The sequence below is a fragment of the Nerophis ophidion genome, linkage group LG19 (genome assembly GCF_033978795.1).
Source record: "Nerophis ophidion isolate RoL-2023_Sa linkage group LG19, RoL_Noph_v1.0, whole genome shotgun sequence".
NCBI classification, from domain to species: domain Eukaryota; kingdom Metazoa; phylum Chordata; class Actinopteri; order Syngnathiformes; family Syngnathidae; genus Nerophis; species Nerophis ophidion.
Window position 1 is genome coordinate 3,231,963 of NC_084629.1, and position 22,500 is coordinate 3,254,462.

Genomic DNA, 22,500 nt, shown 5'->3' on the forward strand with positions numbered 1-22,500 from the left:
AGTTTGAATGTTGTCTGTCTATCTGTGTTGGCCCTGCGATGAGGTGGCGACTTGTCCAGGGTGTACCCCGACTTCCGCCCGATTGTAGCTGAGATAGGCACCAGCGCCCCCCGCGACCTCAAAAAGGGAATAAGCGGTAGAAAATGGATGGATGGATGGATTTGATTAGTATTAGAACCGGCCAGACTTCAAAAGCCTGATTTGGGCTAACAGAATGATCCGATTTGTTGTCGTTACTTTATTTTGTTAAAAAATAAAACAAAATACTTAAGTAGCACAAGTGAAATATCTGATGTTGAATACATTTGAGGGTATGGTTACAAAATAATAGCAAAAAGAAGCAGACTAAAGACTTAAAGATCAAAGAATGCAAGCCAGGCAAGTATAGTTAGTAATGGTGATTTGTTAAAATAAATAAAAAAATCCTGCTCTGACTCTTTTTGTACCTTTTGTGGACATATTAGCATGTGGTAATTGCAAACCCTATGTGTCAAAGTCCAAGTCCACAAATGAATTATCTTTGATATTTGATTAGTATTAGAACCGGCCAGACTTCAAGCCTGATTTGGGCTAACAGAATGATCCGATTTGTTGTCGATACTTAATTTTCTTAAAAAAAAATACTTAAGTAGCACAAGTGAAATATCTGATGTTGAATACATTTGAGGGTATGGTTACAACACAATAGCAAAAAGAAGCAGACTAAAGACTTACAGATCAAAGAATGTATGCCAGGAAGTATAGTTAGTAATGGTGATTTGTTAAAATAAATAAAAAATCCTGCTTTGTCTCTTTTTGTACCTTTTGTGGACATATTAGCATGTGGTAAATGCAAACCCTATGTGTCAAAGTCCAAGTCCGTGAATTAATTATCTTTGATATTTGATTAGTATTAGAACCGGCCAGACTTCAAGCCTGATTTGGGCTAACAGAATGATCCGATTTGTTGTCGTTACTTTATTTTGTTAAAAAATAAAACAAAATACTTAAGTAGCACATGTGAAATATCTGATGGTGAGTACATTTGAAGGTATGGTTACAAAACAATAGGAAAAAGAAGCAGACTAAAGACTTAAAGATCGTAGTATGCATGGTGCTTTAAGAAAAAAAATAAAATAATTAATTAATTAAAAAACATTTCTCTGCCTTTTTTGTACCTTTTGTGGACATATTAGCATGTGGTAATTGCAAACTCTATGTGTCAAAGTCCGAGTCCGCGAATTAATTATCTCGGATATTTGATTAGTATTAGAACCGGCCAGACTTCAAGCCTGATTTGGGCTAACAGAATGATCCGATTTGTTGTCGTTACTTAATTTTCTTTAAAAAAAAAACTGAAGTATCACACGTGAAATATCTGATGGTGAGTACATTTGAAGGTATGGTTACAAAACAATAGCAAAAAGAAGCAGACTAAAGACTTACAGATCAAAGAATGCACGCCGGGCAAGTATAGTTAGTAATGGTGATTTGTTAAAATAAAAAACAAATCCTGCTCTGTCTCTTTTTGTACCTTTTGTGGACATATTAGCATGTGGTAAATGCAAACCCTATGTTTCAAATTCAAGACCAGCGAATTAATTATCCATATTATTTGATTAGTATTAGAACGGGCCCAACTTCAAGCTTGATTTGGGTTAACAGAATGATCCGATTTGTTGTCGTTACTTTATTTTCTTAAAAAAATAAAAAGACTTAAGTAGCACAAGTGAAATATCTGATGTTGAATACATTTGAAGGCACGGTTAGAAAACAATAGCAATAGGAGAAGACTAAAGACTTAAAGATCGTAGAATATATATGTTTGTACTGTATATATTGTTTTTCAAATCACTATTTAAATCATTATTTAAACATATTTTTTTTGTATACATGTTACAGGTTATACATCTTTTATTATCGAATATATCAAATGTGATGAATATTTAATGGTCCACAATGGAAACAAGCCGTTTGGCTTTTTGTGCCATCCATTTGACATTTTAAAGCATTACATGGATTACATTTTTTAAGATGTCAATACACTTCTCAATTAATTAATCGATCAATCAATTAATAAAGCGATTTTCATACATAAGTTACACAAAGTTACAAACAATACCCCAGTGACCCATACCCCCCCCCATTATCACATACGGACCCAGATACAACAACTTACACAAATATGGACACGTGATTGCATGTCTGAGTACAGAGGAGACATGTGAGTAAACACTATCACAGGAGGTCATCAGACCATGGCCACCTGACACAAAAGCACCGCCACAAGCACGGCCCATAACCCTTAAAGGCTGATGGCTCATCTGAGGAACGTTGGAAAATAAAAATAATAAAACTAAGAACCATGAGTAGAGATAAAGAATTAATTAATACCAGGTAAAAGGCTGGTCTTAAGCCTGCTCTTAAAAACATGAACGTCCTCGACCCGCAGCCCTGAGGTCCTCCGGCAAGCTATTCCATAGACGGGGGCCATAAATGTGGAAAGATGCCATCCCGACAAGTCTCCCTACTAACCCACCAGTGCCTCCTTGGAAATGCCCCCCTCTACCTCAAAGAACTGCTCACCCCCAAATCCTCCACACGACAAAGCTACGAACAATGGAACGTTCTCCCTGACCACCTGAGGGCACCACAGAATGTGGATGCTTTTAAAAAAGGCTTAAAACCCCTTCTATTTAAAAATGCCTTTTTTTTAGACATATTCGTGTTAGTTCTAGTTTTTATTGTTGTTATCTTTTCATTCATTTTTTAATACCATGTAGCACTTTGAGGTTGTTTGCTCAATGGAAACTGCTTTTTTACAAATATAATCTATTATTATCATTAAAAACATACATATCTGAAATATAAGAAGGCCCAATACCATGATGACATTTATAAACCATAAGAAGAACCTTAACATTGATCCTGAATCACACGGGGAGCCAATGCAGAGATTTTAAAACTGGTGTAATGTGAGCCCGACTTCTGGTCTTCGTCAGGACATGTGCCGCTGAATTCTAGAGTAATTGCTAAGGTTTAACAACCTTTTAAGGTAAATTGAGCAAATACTAGTGCCATTATCTTGACATAATGATATGCAATTTTTTTTTTTTTTTTTCATGCTTGAATTAAAGAATTATTACTTTAAAAAAGTTGTTTTATACTTGTGTTGATGACGCAGCTTTGCATCAGTTGATAATACAGTTCCAAGCATGTTTTACTCAATATAGGTCATAAAATCTCAGCACTAATCTGTAATAAAAAGGTGACATCATACGCAAATACGGTGTTAGCTTTCACTGTTATGCTGATGACACCCAACTCTACATGCCCCTAAAGCTGACCAACACGCCGGATTGTAGTCAGCTGGAGGCGTGTCTTAATGAAATTAAACAATGGATGTCCGCTAACTTTTTGCAACTCAATGCCAAAAAAACGGAAATGCTGATTATCGGTCCTGCTAGACACCGAACTCTATTTAATAATACAACTCTAACATTTGACAACCAAACAATTAAACAAGGCGACACGGTAAAGAATCTGGGTATTATCTTCGACCCAACTCTCTCCTTTGAGGCCCACATTAAAAGCGTTACTAAAACGGCCTTCTTTCATCTCCGTAACATCGCTAAAATTCGCTCCATTCTGTCCACTAAAGACGCTGAGATCATTATCCATGCGTTTGTTACGTCTCGCCTCGACTACTGTAACGTATTATTTTCGGGTCTCCCCATGTCTAGCATTAAAAGATTACAGTTGGTACAAAATGCGGCTGCTAGACTTTTGACAAGAACAAGAAAGTTTGATCAAATTACGCCTGTACTGTATATACCTTTATATACATATATACATACATATATACCTATACTGTATATACCTTTATATACATATATACATACATATATACTTATACTGTATATACCTTTATATACATATATACATACATACATACCTATACTGGCTCACCTGCACTGGCTTCCTGTGCACTTAAGATGTGACTTTAAGGTTTTACTACTTACGTATAAAATACTACACGGTCTAGTTCCATCTTATCTTGCCGATTGTATTGTACCATATGTCCCGGCAAGAAATCTGCGTTCAAAGGATTCCGGCTTATTAGTGATTCCCAAAGCCCAAAAAAAGTCTGCGGGCTATAGAGCATTTTGTGTTCGGGCTCCAGTACTCTGGAATACCCTCCCGGTAACAGTTCGCGATACCACCTCAGTAGAAGCATTTAAGTCTCACCTTAAAACTCATTTGTATACTCTAGCCTTTAAATAGACTCCCTTTTTAGACCAGTTGATCTGCCGTTTCTTTTCTTTTTCTTCTATGTCCCACTCTCCCGTGTGGAGGGGGTCCGGTCCGATCCGGTGGCCATGTACTGCTTGCCTGTGTATCGGCTGGGGACATCTCTGCGCTGCTGGTCCGCCTACGCTTGGGATGGTTTCCTGCTGGCTCCGCTGTGAACGGGACTCTCGCTGCTGTGTTGGATCCGCTTTGGACTGGACTCTCGCGACTGTGTTGTATCCATTGTGGATTGAACTTTCACAGTATCATGTTAGACCCGCTCGACATCCATTGCTTTCCTCCTCTCCAAGGTTCTCATAGTCTCTCTAAGGTTCTCATAGTCATCATTGTCACCGATGTCCCACTGGGTGTGAGTTTTCCTTGCCCTTATGTGGGCCTACCGAGGATGTCGTGGTGGTTTGTGCAGCCCTTTGAGACACTAGTGATTTAGGGCTATATAAGTAAACATTGATTGATGATTGATAATATCTTACTGAGATCATTGAGAACCAAAACCCTTAAAACAAGTAAAACACTAACATAAAATCTGCTTAGTGAGAATAATTTTCTTATCAGACAGAAAATAAGCAAATATCAACCTTATTTGAGGTATTTAATCTTACTTAGATTGCAGTTCTTGCAGTGCTAGACTCACCTTAAGCTCCAAAATGTGGGCCAGGCTGCATCAGCTTGCTGTTGTCACCTATAGAAGAATGGAGGCAAGTTCATGTTTTGGTTTTACCATGAATTGATTAACATGGACCCCGACTAAAAACAAGTTGAAAAACTTATTTGGGTGTTACCATTTAGTGGTCAATTGTACGGAATATGTACTGTACTGTGCAACCTACTAATAAAAGTCTCAATCAATCAATCAAATCATAGCATCTTCCCACCAAACAATGCTATTTTCACACAGAATTTGAAAGAATTATCGAAAATGCCTGCCAAAAACTAGAAAAAAAATACAAAAATGAGGGGTATTTTATTTGAACTATGCAAAATATTCTGCCAATAGAACAAGAAAAATTGTCTTGTCAAGACATTCCAAAACAAGTAAAATTAGCTAACTTCAACAAACCCCACAAATATCTTAAAATAAGTATATTCTCACTAATAACAAGTGCACTTTTCTTGGTAGAAAAAAAAAAGATACCTTTTTGCTCAAAATGCTGAAAAATATCCTTAAATTAAGTAAATGCCAGTGCCATTATCCTGACATAATGATATGGACTCTGCATCATGATTTTTGTTTGTTTATCCTTGAAGTAAAAAGGTATTTCCTTAAAAAAGTAGCTGTGTTGATGACACAGCTTTGCAACACTTGATATTCTAGTTTCAAGCATGTTTTACTCAATATAGGTCATCAAATCTCAGCAACAAGCTGTAATATCTTACTGAGATCATTTAGAACTGAAACCCTTAAAGGCCTACTGAAAGCCACTACTACCGACGACGAATTCTGATATTTTGTAAATCAATGATGAAATATTAACATTGCAACACATGCCAATACGGCCTTTTTAGTTTACTAAATTGCAATTTTAAATTTCGCGCGAAGTATCCTGTTGAAAACGTCGGTATTATGACGCATGCGCGTGATGTCTCGGATTGTAGCGGACATTTTTTTCCAGCCCGATCCCAGCTATAAGGAGTCTACTTTAATCGCATAATTACACAGTATTCTGGACATCTGTGTTGCTGAATCTTTTGCAATTTGTTCAATTAATAATGGAGACAACAAAGAAGAAAGATGTAGGTGGGAAGCAGTGTATTGCAGCTGCCTTTAGCAACGCAAACACAGCCGGTGTTTCCTTGTTTACAGTCGTCTCTTACCGTAGACATGAGCGGAGAGTTTGTGTCGTTCCTCCTGCAGCTGTGGACTCTCTTGCCTCCTCCCACCGGCCGTCGGATGCTTACTCTGTGGAGGGGAGAAAAAAAAAATCTCAGCCCCTCGGAGACACTGGCGGTCACCACACCTGTGGCCACACCCCTCTGACTTTCAGGTACGACTATATAATCTCACTAAAACAATAGTATCACAATAAGCAGATAAGGGATTTTCCAGAATTATCCTAGTAAATGTGTCTAATAACATCTGAATCGCTCCCACTGCCCTCATCTTTTTTCTTTTTTTTTTCTAGTCCTTCACTGTCACTTTCCTCATCCACGAATCTTTCATCCTCGCTCAAATTAATGCGGAAATGTTTGCTTTATTGGACCGAATCGCTCTCGCTGCTGGTGGCCATGATTGTAAACAATGTTCAGATGAGAGAAGCTCCACAACCCGTGACGTCAATCACACATCGTCTGCTACTTCCGGTACAGGCAAGGCTTTTTTATTAGCGACCAAAAGTTGCGAACTTTATCGTGGATGTTCTCTACTAAATCCTTTCAGCAAAAATATGGCAATATCGCGAAATGATCAAGTATGACACATAGAATGGACCTGCTATCCCCGTTTAAATAAAAAAATCTAATTTCAGTAGGCCTTTAAGTATATTCTAACTAATAACAAGTGCACTTTTCTTGGTAGAAAAAAATAAAAATTTTGCTCAATATGTTGAAAAGTATCCCTAAATTAAGTAAATGCTAGTGCCATTATCTTGGCATAATGATATGTACTCTGCATCATGATTTTTTCTTTTATCCTTGAAGTAAAAAAGTATTACTTTAAAAAAAATAGTTTTATACTTGTGAGTGTTGATGACACAGCTTTGCAACACTTTATATTCCAGATTCAAGCATGTTTTACTCAATATAGGTCATCAAATCTCAGCATGGGGCGGCATGGCTCGGTTGGCAGAGTGCCCGTGCCAGCAACTTAAAGGGTTGCAGGTTCGATTCCCGCTCCCGCCATCCTAGTCACTGCCATTGTGTCCTTGGGCAATCCAATCCAATCCACTTTATTTATATAGCACATTTAAACAACAATAACGTTTCCAAAGTGCTGCACAGCCATGTTAAAAACAATTGTAAAAAAATAAAAATAAATAAATAAATAAAATAAAATAAAAAAAGTATATATATATATATATATATATATACTTTTTCTTTTTCATAACATGGTCACTACTGCCTACTTTGTCTTGTTATAGTCTTATTTTACTGTTATATTGTTATTCCCATTGTTTTTATTCTTTTTGTAATATTTCTCTATTTTGTTTCCATTTAAACCCCCATTATTTACTTTTTACTTTTTTTTCTTTAAATTGATCTCAACTCTGTACACTGCTGCTGGAATTTTAATTTTCCTGAAGGAACTCTCCTGAAGGAATCAATAAAGTACTATCTATCTATCTATATATATATATATATATATATATATATATATATATATTATGCTCCACCAATGACTGGACAAAAACAAAAAATAAATAAATATAAAACCAATAAAGACAATATACCCACCTGCTCCCAGTGCCACCCACACTGCTTTAAATGTAACTTAGATATTGGGTTTCACTATGTAAAAGCGCTTTGAGTCACTAGAGAAAAGCGCTATATAAATATAATTCATTTCACAACAAGCTGTAATATCTTACTGAAATAATTTAGGACAGGGTTGTCCAAACTTTTTCCACAGAGGGCCGCGCACGGAAAAATTAAAGCATGGGGGAGCCATTTTGATATTTTTCATTTTCAAACCATTATAAAATATATGGATTCTTTTTTTTTTTTTTTTTTAGGGCTCCCTAAAACAAGTCAAATTATTATTTATTTATTTTATTTAACACTTACAGTAAATCTTTACAGTATATCAACGTCAGGTTGATATAATGTTTAAAAAATGCCTTTTCTGTCAAAGACAACTTATGCAGTATTTCTCCCACTGCCCAAAACATTCAGAAAGCAATGTTCATGTGAAGAAATTATAGACTTAAACAAAACAATAATGCAGGACACCATTGATTTTAATTATTATTTTTGAGTAATCACAGTAAAAAGATAAATAAAATCCAGTTAAATATATTTGGGATCCAGAAGTGATACATTTTTATCAGGTTTTTTTTTTTCATTTTCAACACTTAAGTTACGAGATCAACTTCAGATATATCTGTCCATTTTAAGTTTGAACTATGATTTTGTTCCCATCCTCACCTATGGTCATGAGCTTTGGGTCATGACCGAAAGGACAAGATCACGGGTACAAGCGGCCCAAATGAGTTTCCTGTCTCTCCCTTAGAGATAGGGTGAGAAGCTCTGCCATCCGGGAGGAACTCAAAGTAAAGCCGCTGCTCCTCCACATGGAGAGGAGCCAGATGAGTTAGTTCGGGCATCTGGTCAGGATGCCACCCGAACGCCTCCCAAGTGAGGTGTTTAGGGCACGTCCAACCGGTAGGAGGCCACTGGGAAGACCCAGGACACGTTGGGAAAACTGTGTCTCCCGGCTGGCCTGGGAACGCCTCGGGATCCCTCGGGAAGAGCTAGACCAGGGGTGCCCACACTTTTTCTGCAGGCGAGCTACTTTTCAATTGACCAACTCGAGGGGATCTACCTCATTTATATATATCATTTATATTTATTTATTTATGAAAGAGACATTTTTGTAAACAAGTTAAATGTGTTTAATGATAATACAAGCATGTGTAACACATATAGATGTCTTTCTTTCACAAAGACAAGAATATAAGTTGGTGTATTACCTGATTCTGATGACTTGCATTGATTGGAATCAGACAGTAATGATGATAACGCCCACATTTTCAAATGGAGGAGAAAACAAGTTGTCCTTTCTGTACAATACCACATGAAAGTGGTTGGTTTTTGGCATCTAATTCATCCAGCTTCCATACACTTTACAAGAAAAACATTGGCGGCAAATTCCGTAGCTTGCTTGATTGACATTCACGGCACCCGAGGGTCTTGTGAGATGACGCTGGCTGCTGCCAGTTCATTATTATGAAAAAATGACAGAGAGGAAGGCGAGAAACACTTTTTATTTCAACAGACTTTCGCGCCGTCCCTTCCGTCAAAACTCTAAAGGCCGACTGCACATTTCCTATCTTCACAATAAAAGCCCTGCTTCATGCTGCCTGCGCTAACAAAATAAGAGTCTCGGAAAGCAAGTGATGTGCACGCCAGCTTTCTGAGGGATCGCTTGTGCACGCCAGTTTTCCGAGACTCTGTATTTAGTTAGCGCAGGCAGCATGAAGCAGGGCTTTTATTGTGAAGATAGGAAATGTGCAGTCGGCCTTTAGAGTTTTGACGGAAGGTACGGCGCGAGAGTCTGTTGAAATAGAAAGTGTTTCTCGCCTTCCTCTCGGTCATATTTTCATAATAATGATCTTGCAGCAGCCAGCGTCATCTCACAAGACCCTCCGGTACCGTGAATGTCATTTAAGTGACGTCTTGGTGAAGATTGATGATCACAAATTTTTAGGTCTATTTTTTTTAAAAGCCTGGCTGGAGATCGACTGACACACCCCCCGCGGTCGACTGGTAGCTCACGATCGACATAATGGGCACCCCTGAGCTAGACGAAGTGGCTGGGGAGAGAGAAGTCTGGGCTTCCCTGCTTAGGCTGCTACCCCCGCAACCCGACCTCGGATAAGCGGAAGAAGATGGATGGATGGACTATGATTTTGTTAGTTTTATGCTCTTTTGTCAAACAAAATGCTGTTGTTTTTGTATGGCAACCACACAATATATGCAATATTTTCCACATAAAAATATTTGAAATAATTGGAGCATTAAATAGGTCAATAATTCATTATAACATTGTTTTTTGGGGGTTTTTTTTAGCAATGGCAAAAAAAAATAAAAAAATAAAGATAGACCAAAGAAGAAAAAAAACAGCTTTGTGTCAACATTGCAACTTTTTAAAAGTTAGATTTCACCTCATTCCACTTTTTTTTATTTTTGAAATAGCATTGACAGAATGTGTGGCGGGCTGGTAAACAACACACCTAATTAAGGACCAAAACCCTTAAAACAAGTAAAAGACTGTTTATAAAATCTGATTCGTGAGAATAATTATCTTGTCGGACAGAAAATTAACAAATATCACCCTTATTTGAGATATTTAATCTGACTTAGATATGGATGTACCATGAGAAAAACTTAGGGGGTTTTAATCATTTAAAAAAAAAAAAAAAATGGAGTTAGCGTCACTCCGCATAGAAACTTGTGACATTGAGGGTGGACTTGGTACTCAACAGGTCTAATTCACGTTATTATGTTATTAGTTTGCTGACATTTATAGGAGTACTGCTTTCATTTTGTATGAGTTAAATGTATAAAAGTTAACTGTTACTTACAAGTGGTGGCTGCTCATCTTCAGAAATGTTTGGGGCGGGGCCGGCAGGTACTTCCGGATTTTGCGAGGTTGACGACGTCATTGCTGACAACGTCGGATCATACCAACTCACAGGGGGTATTTGTTGTCCATCCATCCATTTCCTGCCGCTTGTCCCGTTCAGAGGAGCGGGGAGGGGGTTGCTGGAGCCTATCTCAGCTGCAATCAGGCGGAAGGCAGTGTACACCCTGGACAAGTCACTATCTCATCCCAGGGCCAACACAGATAGACAACATTCACACATTACGGACCATTTAGTGTTGCCAAGCAACCTATCCCCAGGTGTATGTCTTTGGAGGTGGGAGGGGCCTATTCCCAGGTGCATGTGTTTGGAGGTGGGAGGGGCCGATCCCCAGGTGCATGTCTTTGGAGGTGGGAGGAGCCTATTCCCAGGTGCATGTCTTTGGAGGTTGAGGGGCCTATACCCAGGTGCATGTCTTTGGAGGAGGGAGGGGCCTATCCCCAGGTGCATGTCTTTGGAGGAGGGAGGGGCCTATCCCCAGGTGATTGTCTTTGGAGGTGGGAGGGGCCTATCCCCAGGTGGATGTCTTTGGAGGTAGGAGCGGCCTATCCCAAGGTGCTTGTCTTTGGAAGTGGGAGGGGCCTACCCCCAGGTGCATGTCTTTGGAGGTTGAGGGGCCTAGGTGCATGTCTTTGGAGGTGGGAGGGGCCTATCCCCAGGTGCTTGTCTTTGGAAGTGGGAGGGGCCTGCCCCCAGGTGCATGTCTTCGGAGGTTGAGGGGCCTAGGTGCATGTCTTTGGAGGTGGGAGGGGCCTATCCCCAGGTGCATGTCTTTGGATGTGGGAGGGGCCTATTCCCAGGTGCATGTCTCTGGAGGTGGAAGGGGCCGATCCCCAGGTGTAAATCTTTGGAGGTGGGAGCGGCCTATCCCCAAGTGCATGTCTTTGGAGGTGGGAGGGGCCTATCCCCAGGTGCATGTCTTTGGCGGAGGGAGGGGCCTATCCCCAGGTGATTGTCTTTGGAGGTGGGAGGGGCCTATCCCCAGGTGGATGTCTTTGGAGGTAGGAGCGGCCTATCCCAAGGTGCTTGTCTTTGGAAGTGGGAGGGGCCTACCCCCAGGTGCATGTCTTTGGAGGTTGAGGGGCCTAGGTGCATGTCTTTGGAGGTGGGAGGGGCCTATCCCCAGGTGCATGTCTTTGGATGTGGGAGGGGCCTATTCCCAGGTGCTTGTCTTTGGAAGTGGGAGGGGCCTATCCCCAGGTGCATGTCTTTGGAGGTTGAGGGGCCTAGGTGCATGTCTTTGGAGGTGGGAGGGGCCTATCCCCAGGTGCATGTATTTGGATGTGGGAGGGGCTTATTCCCAGGTGCATGTCTTTGGAGGTGGAAGGGGCCGATCCCCAGGTGTAAATCTTTGGAGGTGGGAGCGGCCTATCCCCAAGTGCATGTCTTTGGAGGTGGGAGGGGCCTATCCCAAGGTGCTTGTCTTTGGAAGTGGGAGGGGCCTATCCCAAGGTGCTTGTCTTTGGAAGTGGGAGGGGCCTATCCCCAGGTGCATGTCTTTGGAGGTGGGAGGGGCCTATCCCCAGGTGTAAATCTTTGGAGGTGGGAGCGGCCTATCCCCAAGTGCATGTCTTTGGAGGTGGGAGGGGCCTATCCCAAGGTGCTTGTCTTTGGAAGTGGGAGGGGCCTATCCCCAGGTGCATGTCTTTGGAGGTGGGAGGGGCCTATCCCCAGGTGCTTGTCTTTGGAAGTGAGAGGGGCCTATTCCCAGGTGCGTGTCTTTTGAGGTGGGAGGGGCCGATCACCAGGTGCATGTCTTTGGAGGTGGGAGTGGCCAATCCCCAAGTGCATGTTTTTGGAGGTGGGAGGGGCCAATCCCCAAGTGCATGTTTTTGGAGGTGGGAGGGGCCTATCCCCAGCTGGCATGGACTATATTTATAAGTAAAGGTAAGACAATACTAACGTTTTTTTTTATTTATTAGATATGCTTTTCATGATGGTATCCTTACATCACACTCACATTTTTACGGCATGCCTTTGGTAAGTGCCGGAGTGAGAAGAGGTTTTAAAATAATTAGCGCATGCTTAATTTTACCACATGGCTTTGGTAAGCGCAGGAGTGAGAAGAAGTTTTAAATTATTATTATTCCTTGAATTATTATTCAAGGAAATACGGTATGTCTTTACCTTCACGCCTTGCCCGCTCCAACTTTCCTTTGCATTCCGGAAAAACAAACCCCAAGGTCCACGTTCTGACAATTATGTAATAGCACACAGTACATTTATTTATTTGTAAATTCCAAAGCAGATAATAATTGCAAAAAATAACGTTTTCCAGTTGGAGCGTTAAAGGCCAACTGAAATGAGATTTTCTTATTTAAACGGGGATAGCAGGTTCACTCTATGTGTCATACTTCAATCAATCAATTAATCAATGTTTATTTATATAGCCCTAAATCAAAAATGTCTCAAAGGACTGCACAAACCATTACGACTACGACATCCTCGGAAGAACCCACATAAGGGCAAGGAAAACTCACACCCAGTGGGACACCAGTGACAATGCTGACTATGAGAAACCTTGGAGAGGACCTCAAATGTGGGCAACCCCCCCCCCCGGATCGAAAGCAATGGATGTCGAGCGGGTCTAACATGATACTGTGAAAGTTCAATCCATAGTGGGTCCAACACAGCCGCGAGAGTTCAGTCCAAAGCGGATCCAAGACAGCAGCGAGAGTCCCGTCCACAGGAAACCATCCCAAGCGGAGGCGGATCAGCAGCGTAGAGATGTCCCCAACCGATACACAGGCGAGCGGTCCATCCTGGGCCCCGACGAGCGGTCCATCCTGGGTCTCGACTCTGGACAGCCAGTACTTCATCCATGGTCATCGGACCGGACCCCCTCCACAAGGGAGGGGGGGGGGGGACATAGGGGAAAGAAAAGAAGCGGCAGATCAACTGGTCTAAAAAGGAGGTCTATTTACTTGATCATTTCGCGATATTGCCATATTTTCGCTGAAAGGATTTAGTAGAGAAAATCGACGATAAAGTTCGCCCATTTTGATACTTCCTGAAAAAGCCTCGCCTTTCCCGGAAGTAGCAGACGATGACGTCACATGTTGACGGCTCCTCACATATTCACATTGATTTTAATGGGAGTCGCCAACAAAAACAGTTATTCGGACCGAGAAAACGACAATTTCCCCATTAATTTGAGCGAGGATGAAAGATTTGTGTTTGAGGATATTGATAGCGACGAACTAGAAAAATAAAATCGCGATAGCATTGGGACGTATTCCGATGTTTTTAAAGACATTTACTAGGATAATTCTGGAAAACCCCTTATCTTTCTATTGTGTTGCTAGTGTTTTAGTGAGTTTAATAGTACCTGATAGTCGGAAGGGTGTCTCCACGGCCGGGTGTTGACCCGCAGTGTCTCAGGTGAGTTGACAGCAGCTATGGACGGCACAAGCTCAGCTTTTATCCGGTAAGAACTGACTTTTTAACCACAATTTTCTCATTGTGGTCTGGATCCATGTCTGCTTGACCGCCCTCTGATCCATAGTAAATTTTCATCCCCGGGAATTTTAAACAAGGAATCACCGTGTGTTTGTGTGGCTAAAGGCTAAAGCTTCCCAACTCCATCTTGCTACTGTGACTTCTCCATTATTAATTGAACAAATTGCAAAAGATTCAGCAACACAGATGTCCAGAATACTGTGTAATTATGCCGTTAAAGCAGACGACTTTTAGCTGTGTGTGTGCGTAGCGCTCACACTTCCTAAAACCCTGTGACGTCACGCGTACACGTCATCATTACACGACGTTTCCAAGACGAAACTCCAGGGAAATTTAAAATTGTAATCTAGTAAACTAAAAAAGACGTATTGGCATGTGTTGCAATGTTAATATTTCATCATTGATATATAAACTATCAGACTGCGTGGCGGGTAGTAGTGGCTTTCAGTATCTTCTTGTCTTTTGCAGTCTTTCAATTGAATATAGGTTGAAAAGGATTTGCAAATCATTGTATTCTGTTTTTATTAGGGGTGGGCAAATTAATGCGTTAATTATGAGTTAACTCATCAATCTATTAACGCCGACAATTATTTTATCGCACATTTGCGTATGTTGTTTACATGCTTTTATTTTGTTAACGCCTTTTCTTAACAAGATGGCGTCGAGGGGCTCTTGGTAAAGATGGAACATTTGGCAAAAATACCGGACAATTCTGCAAATGTCCTGGCTGGCTTACAGCGTGGTCACTCCGGGATCACTTACGACCGCCAGACAATTCTGAATGTGGATAGATCGGGCCGTTTTGGACTGAATGAGGCGTGCTTGCTAGACCGGCTAGCTAGCATGGGAATACTTTGCCGGCTACATCCAGCGGCCTGTGAAGCAGCGGAGTATATGTGTTGTCTGTCTATTTATCAATAATGCAGACGAGGAGTGTTGGCTGACTTCTTAACGTTTGCTTTCAGAGCGTGCATATCACAACATACAAGATGCCGTCATGGCGACACACAACCTATACCGGGCTACCGCGCATGCTCGTCACTCCTGTTGCATGCTGGGTAGGGCAGTTCTTTTATTCCCTGGCGCGTACCATCACAATATAGTACCATGTATATGATGCGTTCAGTTTATCAAAGCACCAAGCAAACAATCGGAAAATTCCCATCATATCAATTGGTTATAATTATTTTAAGTGCACTACGCAGAATAAACACAACATTATTAATATTGCTACTACGGATAATTTGATCCAAAATTCCCTAAAACAGCCCACTACCTATAATATAGGTTTTTTAAACATAAGATCCCTGATTAAAAAAAAATGTTTCTGCTGTTACCTCAGAAATTGCCTGTTCAGATGTTATGATTGTGGCTCAGAGATTTGTATGTAGATTATATTTATTTTCCATAACAAACAGGATAACTTAAATACCCTGGCAGTGGTAGTAATAAGCTTAAATGTTTGTATTTACATTTTTGAAGTTGATTTTCATAAAATATGCTATTTAACTGCTACTGTTTAACAAGGACTGATTTAAATTGTGTTTGCACAACAAACGTTTTGGCGCTTTTGTTCATGTGGGAGAATATTCCAATAAAGGTGCACTACACACTACTTTGGAATTCATTATTGGGCTTTGCGTATACAATGCAGTTAATCGCGATTAATCAGAGAAATAGTGCGATTAACTTCGATTAAAAATTTTAATCATTGCTGAGCCTTAGTTTTTATTTAGGATTTATGCCACGTGCCAACTTCACAGGTTTTGGGGTTTGTAGGATAAAATCGTCGTAGGTCCTACTTTATTCGCGATTATTACGATTAATCTAAATTCAAAAGTGTGATTAATATGTGGGATTCACAAAAAGGTGTTAAAAAAAAAAAAAATTGAGTCCCTGAATGCGACGTGTCGGTAGTGAATAAGTTTATCTCTGCAGTGTTAGCCCTAACTATGGAAGCGGAGTGGCGGTGCAACATTAATCACCAAAGTATTATGGCTCATATCCTTGGACAGCACATTAATTCAGGTGGCTATTAGGCTCCAGCCTTGCAGCCAGCCTTTGGAAGGAAAAAAAAAAAAAAAAGGGGTCCACATTCAAATTCAGTTGACACTGGCGAGAGCTTATTGTGGCTGCTACATTTCCACAATAAGAAAAGCAATTTGCTCATTTGAAAATCCAACCAATAAACGGGAATATTTAGGTGAAACTCCAAACAAGGGGGGTGTAATAACTCCGGACGAGCGCCGCGCTCTTTCCTGTAGTCCCTGTCAATCGCGGCAGACGCTCTACCTGCGGATTGGAAAATAAATAAATAAAATAAACTGAGTGAAGGAAGACCAATTAGAAAGGCTCTCTCTCCTCCACTCCCACTGAAAAGCCAAGCTCCGCTAAAGGTCAGCGTGAAATTTGAATGACAGGGCCAAAGTCTTTTACTCATAATTTTGGTGTTTGCAATAGATTTTGGAGCAATTCACAGCCTCAGAGGCCTTAAGTAGAACAGCAATTAATTGTAATGAATAATCTGACAAATCTGGTTGACATATGGCCGCTAATACTGCTCCTTTCTGGAGGGAGCAGAGGAGGGATTAGATCACCTCCGGTGATATCCGGGAGTCTTGTGCCATCTGCATGAACGGAGGAGAGAGCAAGGGGAACGGGGACCGCGGGTGGAAGCGGGGCCTGCTCCCTGCCGCTCCGCTTCCCGCAACCTTAGCGGAAACCGATTTGGGAATAGCGCTTGCTCCGCTCCCCCCTTTCCGTCTTATTGAACCAGCTGCCTCTCCCCCCAGTCAAAACGCAATAACGCTGAGCCCTTGCCAAAATGGAACAGTGAGAGCGAAGAGCAAACAAACACGACAGAAGTGACAAGTGTCGAGTAAACACACAAAACAACACGGAGCCATCTGAGCACAGGCAAGTTTATTAAAAGGAATGATTACTTATTATCCTCCCCCGTATACGGACGCACATGTCTTTGCCATTTTAATTGCCGAGCTTATTTCGAGCACGGTGAGTAGTTCCCTTCAGCTCCATACACCGCACTTCTGGTTTTAGCTTGCCACAAACCAGTGACGTGCGGTGAACTATACACCAGGTGAGGCATGGATACTTTTGGAGTGTTTCTTCTTCTTTGTTTTTTTACTTAAAGGCCTACTGAAATGAGATTTTCTTATTTAAACGGGGATAGCAGGTCCATTCTATGTGTCATACTTGATCATTTCGCGATATTGCCATATTTTTGCTGAAAGGGTTTAGTAGAGAACATCCACGATAAATTTCGCAACTTTTGGTCGCTGATAAAAAAGCTTTTGCAGTAGCAGACGATATGCGCATGACATCACGGGTTGTGGAGCTCCTCACATCTGAACATTGTTTACAATCATGGCCACCAGCAGCAAGAGCGATTCGGACCGAGAAAGCGACGATTTCCCCATTAATTTGAGCGAGGATGAAAGATGTGTGGATGAGGAAAGTAAGAGTGAAGGACTAGAAAAAAACTGAAAAATACAAGACTCTACAGTGGGAGCGATTCAGATGTTATTAGACAAATATTAATAATGGAAAATCCCATATCTGCTTATTGTGTTACTAGTGTTTTAGTGAGATTATATGGTCGTACCTTTACAACCTGAAGGTCGGCCCCGTACCTTTCTTCAGCACCAGTCGACGGGTGGGTCCAAGTCATAAAACAATATTTTTGCATCTGACAAAAAACACCCACAAATGTTTGCTTACTGTAATAAAAATGCCATGTTTGTTAACAAACACAGTTAAAAAAAGAAAGAAAAGAAGGCTGGCTTCCTCTGGAGAGACATGTGTCTGCTAGATTGAGCGCCCCCACTTCTCCCAGTGTGGCGAGTCAGAGTACTGCAGAGGCATTCAACTGCAAGTTGACAATATATCGCCCCCTACCTTGAGGCACAGGTCCTTGCTGCCTCATGGCCTGCCCTTTCCCCGTGGCAACAAGCACACGCCCCCTCGCACGCACACGCTTATTGTGTTACTAGTGTTTTAGTGAGATTATATGGTCGTACCTTTACAACCTGAAGGTCGGCCCCGTACCTTTCTTCAGCACCGGTCGACGGGTGGTTCCAAGTCATAAAACAATATTTTTGCATCCGACAAAAAACACCCACAAATGTTTGCTTACTGTAATAAAAATGCCATGTTTGTTAACAAACACAGTTAAAAAAAGAAAGAAAAGAAGGCTGGCTTCCCTTGGAGAGACATGTGTCTGCTAGATTGAGCGCCCCCACTTCTCCCAGTGTGGCGAGTCAGAGTACTGCAGAGGCATTCAACTGCAAGTTGATAATATATCGCCCCCTACCTTGAGGCACAGGCGCTTGCTGCCTCATGGCCTGCCCTTTCCCCGTGGCAACAAGCACACGCCCCCTCGCACGCACACGCTTATTGTGTTACTAGTGTTTTAGTGAGATTATATGGTCGTACCTGTACAACCTGAAGGTCGGCCCCGTACATTTCTTCAGCACCAGTCTACAGGTGGTTCCAAGTCATAAAACAATATTTTTGCATCTGACAAAAAACACCCACAAACGTTGGCTTACTGTAATAAAAATGCCATGTTTGTGAACAAACAGTTAAAAAAAGAAAGAAAAGAAGGCTGGCTTCCCTTGGAGAGACATGTGTCTGCTAGATTGAGCGCCCCCACTTCTCCCAGTGTGGCGAGTCAGAGTACTGCAGAGGCATTCAATTGCAAGTTGACAATATATCGCCCCCTACCTTGAGGCACAGGTACTTGCTGCCTCATGGCCTGCCCTTTCCCCGTGGCAACAAGCACACGCCCCCTCGCACGCACACGCTTATTGTGTTACTAGTGTTTTAGTGAGATTATATGGTCGTACCTGTACAACCTGAAGGTCGGCCCCTTACCTTTCTTCAGCACCGGTCGACGGGTGGGTCCATGTCATAAAACAATATTTTTGCATCTGACAAAAAACACCCACAAATGTTTGCTTACTGTAATAAAAATGCCATGTTTGTTAACAAACACAGTTAAAAAAAGAAAGAAAAGAAGGCTGGCTTCCCCTGGAGAGACATGTGTCTGCTAGATTGAGCGCCCCCACTTCTCCCAGTGTGGCGAGTCAGAGTACTGCAGAGGCATTCAACTGCAAGTTGACAATTTATCGCCCCCTACCTTGAGGCACAGGTACTTGCTGCCTCATGGCCTGCCCTTTCCCCGTGGCAACAAGCACACGCCCCCTCGCACGCACACGCTTATTGTGTTACTAGTGTTTTAGTGAGATTATATGGTCGTACCTGTACAACCTGAAGGTCGGCCCCGTACATTTCTTCAGCACCGGTCGACGGGTGGGTCCAAGTCATAAAACAATATTTTTGCATCTGACAAAAAACACCCACAAACGTTGGCTTACTGTAATAAAAATGCCATGTTTGTTAACAAACACAGTTAAAAAAAGAAAGAAAAGAAGGCTGGCTTCCGCTGGAGAGACATGTGTCTGCTAGATTGAGCGCCCCCACTTCTCCCAGTGTGGCGAGTCAGAGTACTGCAGAGGCATTCAACTGCAAGTTGATAATATATCGCCCCCTACCTTGAGGCACAGGTGTTTGCTGCCTCATGGCCTGCCCTTTCCCCGTGGCAACAAGCACACGCCCCCTCGCACGCACACGCCCAATACACTATGTGTGTAGCCGTGGAGGCACCACCTGTGTCTGCCTCACTTCTCCTCTGCCGCGTTATATTTACCAGGAAACACAGAATTTCCGCGATTTTGACCATGAAATGTGTCCAAATATACAGTAACCACACCACAATCATATAGAAAGCATAGACCAAAAGAAAAATATTTAAACTTATTTTATTACTTTGTTTTTGAACATGTCATGGTTAAGCCACCTGGTGGCAAGGTAAGTCACTGCCACAAACAGTACAAGCCTTTATTTATTTGTCGCATGGTGATGCGGGTTAGTTCTCCCAAGGATGCAGTCGGGCTTTGAACACAGCGTGGAGGTAAGAACAAATGATTTATTTAAAAATAAACCAGACTATGAAAAAGAAAAACTTGCTCAAAGTACAAAAGGCAAAACAAAAGACCTAGCATGGGAGCTAGAAGATCAAAGGCTTAGCGTAGAAGCTAGCTAGTGTAGAACTGGGAACAAAAGTCGTTACTAGTTTTGAGAACACAAACTACGAAGCCAGTAAGAAAGAACGTTTTAGCGTTACTAAAACGGCCTTCTTTCATCTCCGTAATATCACTAAAATTCGCTCCATTTTGTCCACTAAAGACGCCGAGATCATTATCCATGCGTTTGTTACGTCTCGCCTCGACTACTGTAACGTATTATTTTCGGGTCTCCCCATGTCTAGCATTAAAAGATTACAGTTGGTACAAAATGCGGCTGCTAGACTTTTGACAACAACAAGAAAGTTTGATCACATTACGCCTGTACTGTATATACCTTTATATACATATATACATACATATATACCTATACTGGCTCACCTGCACTGGCTTCCTGTGCACTTAAGATGTGACTTTAAGGTTTTACTACTTACGTATAAAATACTACACGGTCTAGCTCCATCCTATCTTGCCGATTGTATTGTACCATATGTCCCGGCAAGAAATCTGCGTTCAAAGGACTCCGGCTTATTAGTGATTCCCAAAGCCCAAAAAAAGTCTGCGGGCTATAGAGCTTTTTCCGTTCGGGCTCCAGTACTCTGGAATGCCCTCCCGGTAACAGTTCGAGATGCTACCTCAGTAGAAGCATTTAAGTCTCACCTTAAAACTCATCTGTATACTCTAACCTTTAAATAGACCTCCTTTTTAGACCAGTTGATCTGCCGCTTCTTTTCTTTCTCCTATGTCCCCCCCTCCCTTGTGGAGGGGGTCCGGTCCGATGACCATGGATGAAGTACTGGCTGTCCAGAGTCGAGACCCAGGATGGACCGCTCGTCGGGACCCAGGATGGACCGCTCGCCTGTATCGGTTGGGGACATCTCTACGCTGCTGATCCGCTTGAGATGGTTTCCTGTGGATGGGACTCTCGCTGCTGTCTTGGAGCCACTATGGATTGAACTTTCACAGTATCATGTTAGACCCGCTCGACATCCATTGCTTTCGGTCCCCTAGAGGGGGGGGGTTGCCCACATCTGAAGTCCTCTCCAAGGTTTCTCAAAGTCAGCATTGTCACTGGCGTCCCACTGGATGTGAATTCTCCCTGCCCACTGGGTGTGAGTTTTCCTTGCCCTTTTGTGGGTTCTTCCGAGGATGTTGTAGTCGTAATGATTTGTGCAGTCCTTTGAGACATTTGTGATTTGGGGCTATATAAATAAACATTGATTGATTGATTGAACGGAGAAGGCAGGTTTAAATAAAGACAGCAAACAGAAAACACAGGTGCGCGTCAATAAGCAACCATGGAAACAAATTGAGAAGTGCACAAACAAACTCCAAAATCTAAACATAATATGATCCGGGAAGCGGATCATAATTTGTTTATTATTATTACGATTCATTCACGCTGACAGCCTCTGTGTAACATCTCCAGAGAGTACGTTTGAAGCGGTAGAAACACACCTCACTTCAGCCCTCGATGAGCTACTCCTCTACTACGAGCAAAACCATCTACACGCAAACCCTGCGAAGACCCAAGTCTGCTCGTTCCATCTCAGGAACCGGGGATGCGAACTGACCTCTTAACATCAAACGGTCACCACGTGAGAACTGTACCAACCCTGTCTGCCTTGGCGTAACCCTGGACCGCACCCTTTAAATAGACCCCCCTTTTTAGACCAAGTTGATCTGCCGTTTCTTTTCTTTTCTGCTCTGCCCCAATCTCCCTTGTGGAGGGGGTGATACAGGTCTGGTGGCCATGGATGAAGTGCTGGCTGTCCAGAGTCGGGACCCGGGGGTGGACCACTCGCCTGTGAATCGGTTGGGGACATCTCTGTGTCCGCTCGGGATGGTCTCCTGCTAGCCCCACTATGGACTGGACTCTCACTATTATGTTAGATCCACTATGGACTGGACTCTCACACTATTATGTTAGATCCACTATGGACTGGACTCTCACACTATTATGTTAGATCCACTATGGACTGGACTCTCACACTATTATGTTAGATCCACTATGGACTGGACTCTCACACTATTATGTTAGATCCACTATGGACTGGACTCTCACTATTATGTTAGATCCACTATGGACTGGACTCTCACACTATTATGTTAGATCCACTATGGACTGGACTCTCACTATTATGTTAGATCCACTATGGACTGGACTCTCACACTATTATGTTAGATCCACTATGGACTGGACTCTCACACTATTATGTTAGATCCACTATGGACTGGACTTTCACACTATTATGTTAGATCCACTATGGACTGGACTCTCACACTATTATGTTAGATCCACTATGGACTGGACTCTCACTATTATGTTAGATCCACTATGGACTGGA

The 22,500-nt window shown here is 42.0% G+C and overlaps 1 protein-coding gene and 1 long non-coding RNA gene across 5 annotated transcripts in view; both read right to left on the bottom strand.

Moving 5' to 3' along the window:
• The window catches only part of nr4a2a (nuclear receptor subfamily 4, group A, member 2a), a 460,443-nt gene that overhangs the window by 108,954 nt on the left and 328,989 nt on the right, over window positions 1–22,500 (bottom strand). The gene's annotated exons all lie outside the window — the stretch shown is intronic.
• Window positions 4,868–10,613, bottom strand: LOC133537731 (uncharacterized). Its single transcript, XR_009802813.1, has 3 exons — window positions 10,530–10,613; window positions 6,106–6,190; window positions 4,868–4,972 (listed from the first exon to the last, which is right to left on the bottom strand). It is a non-coding gene; the product is annotated as an uncharacterized LOC133537731 (long non-coding RNA).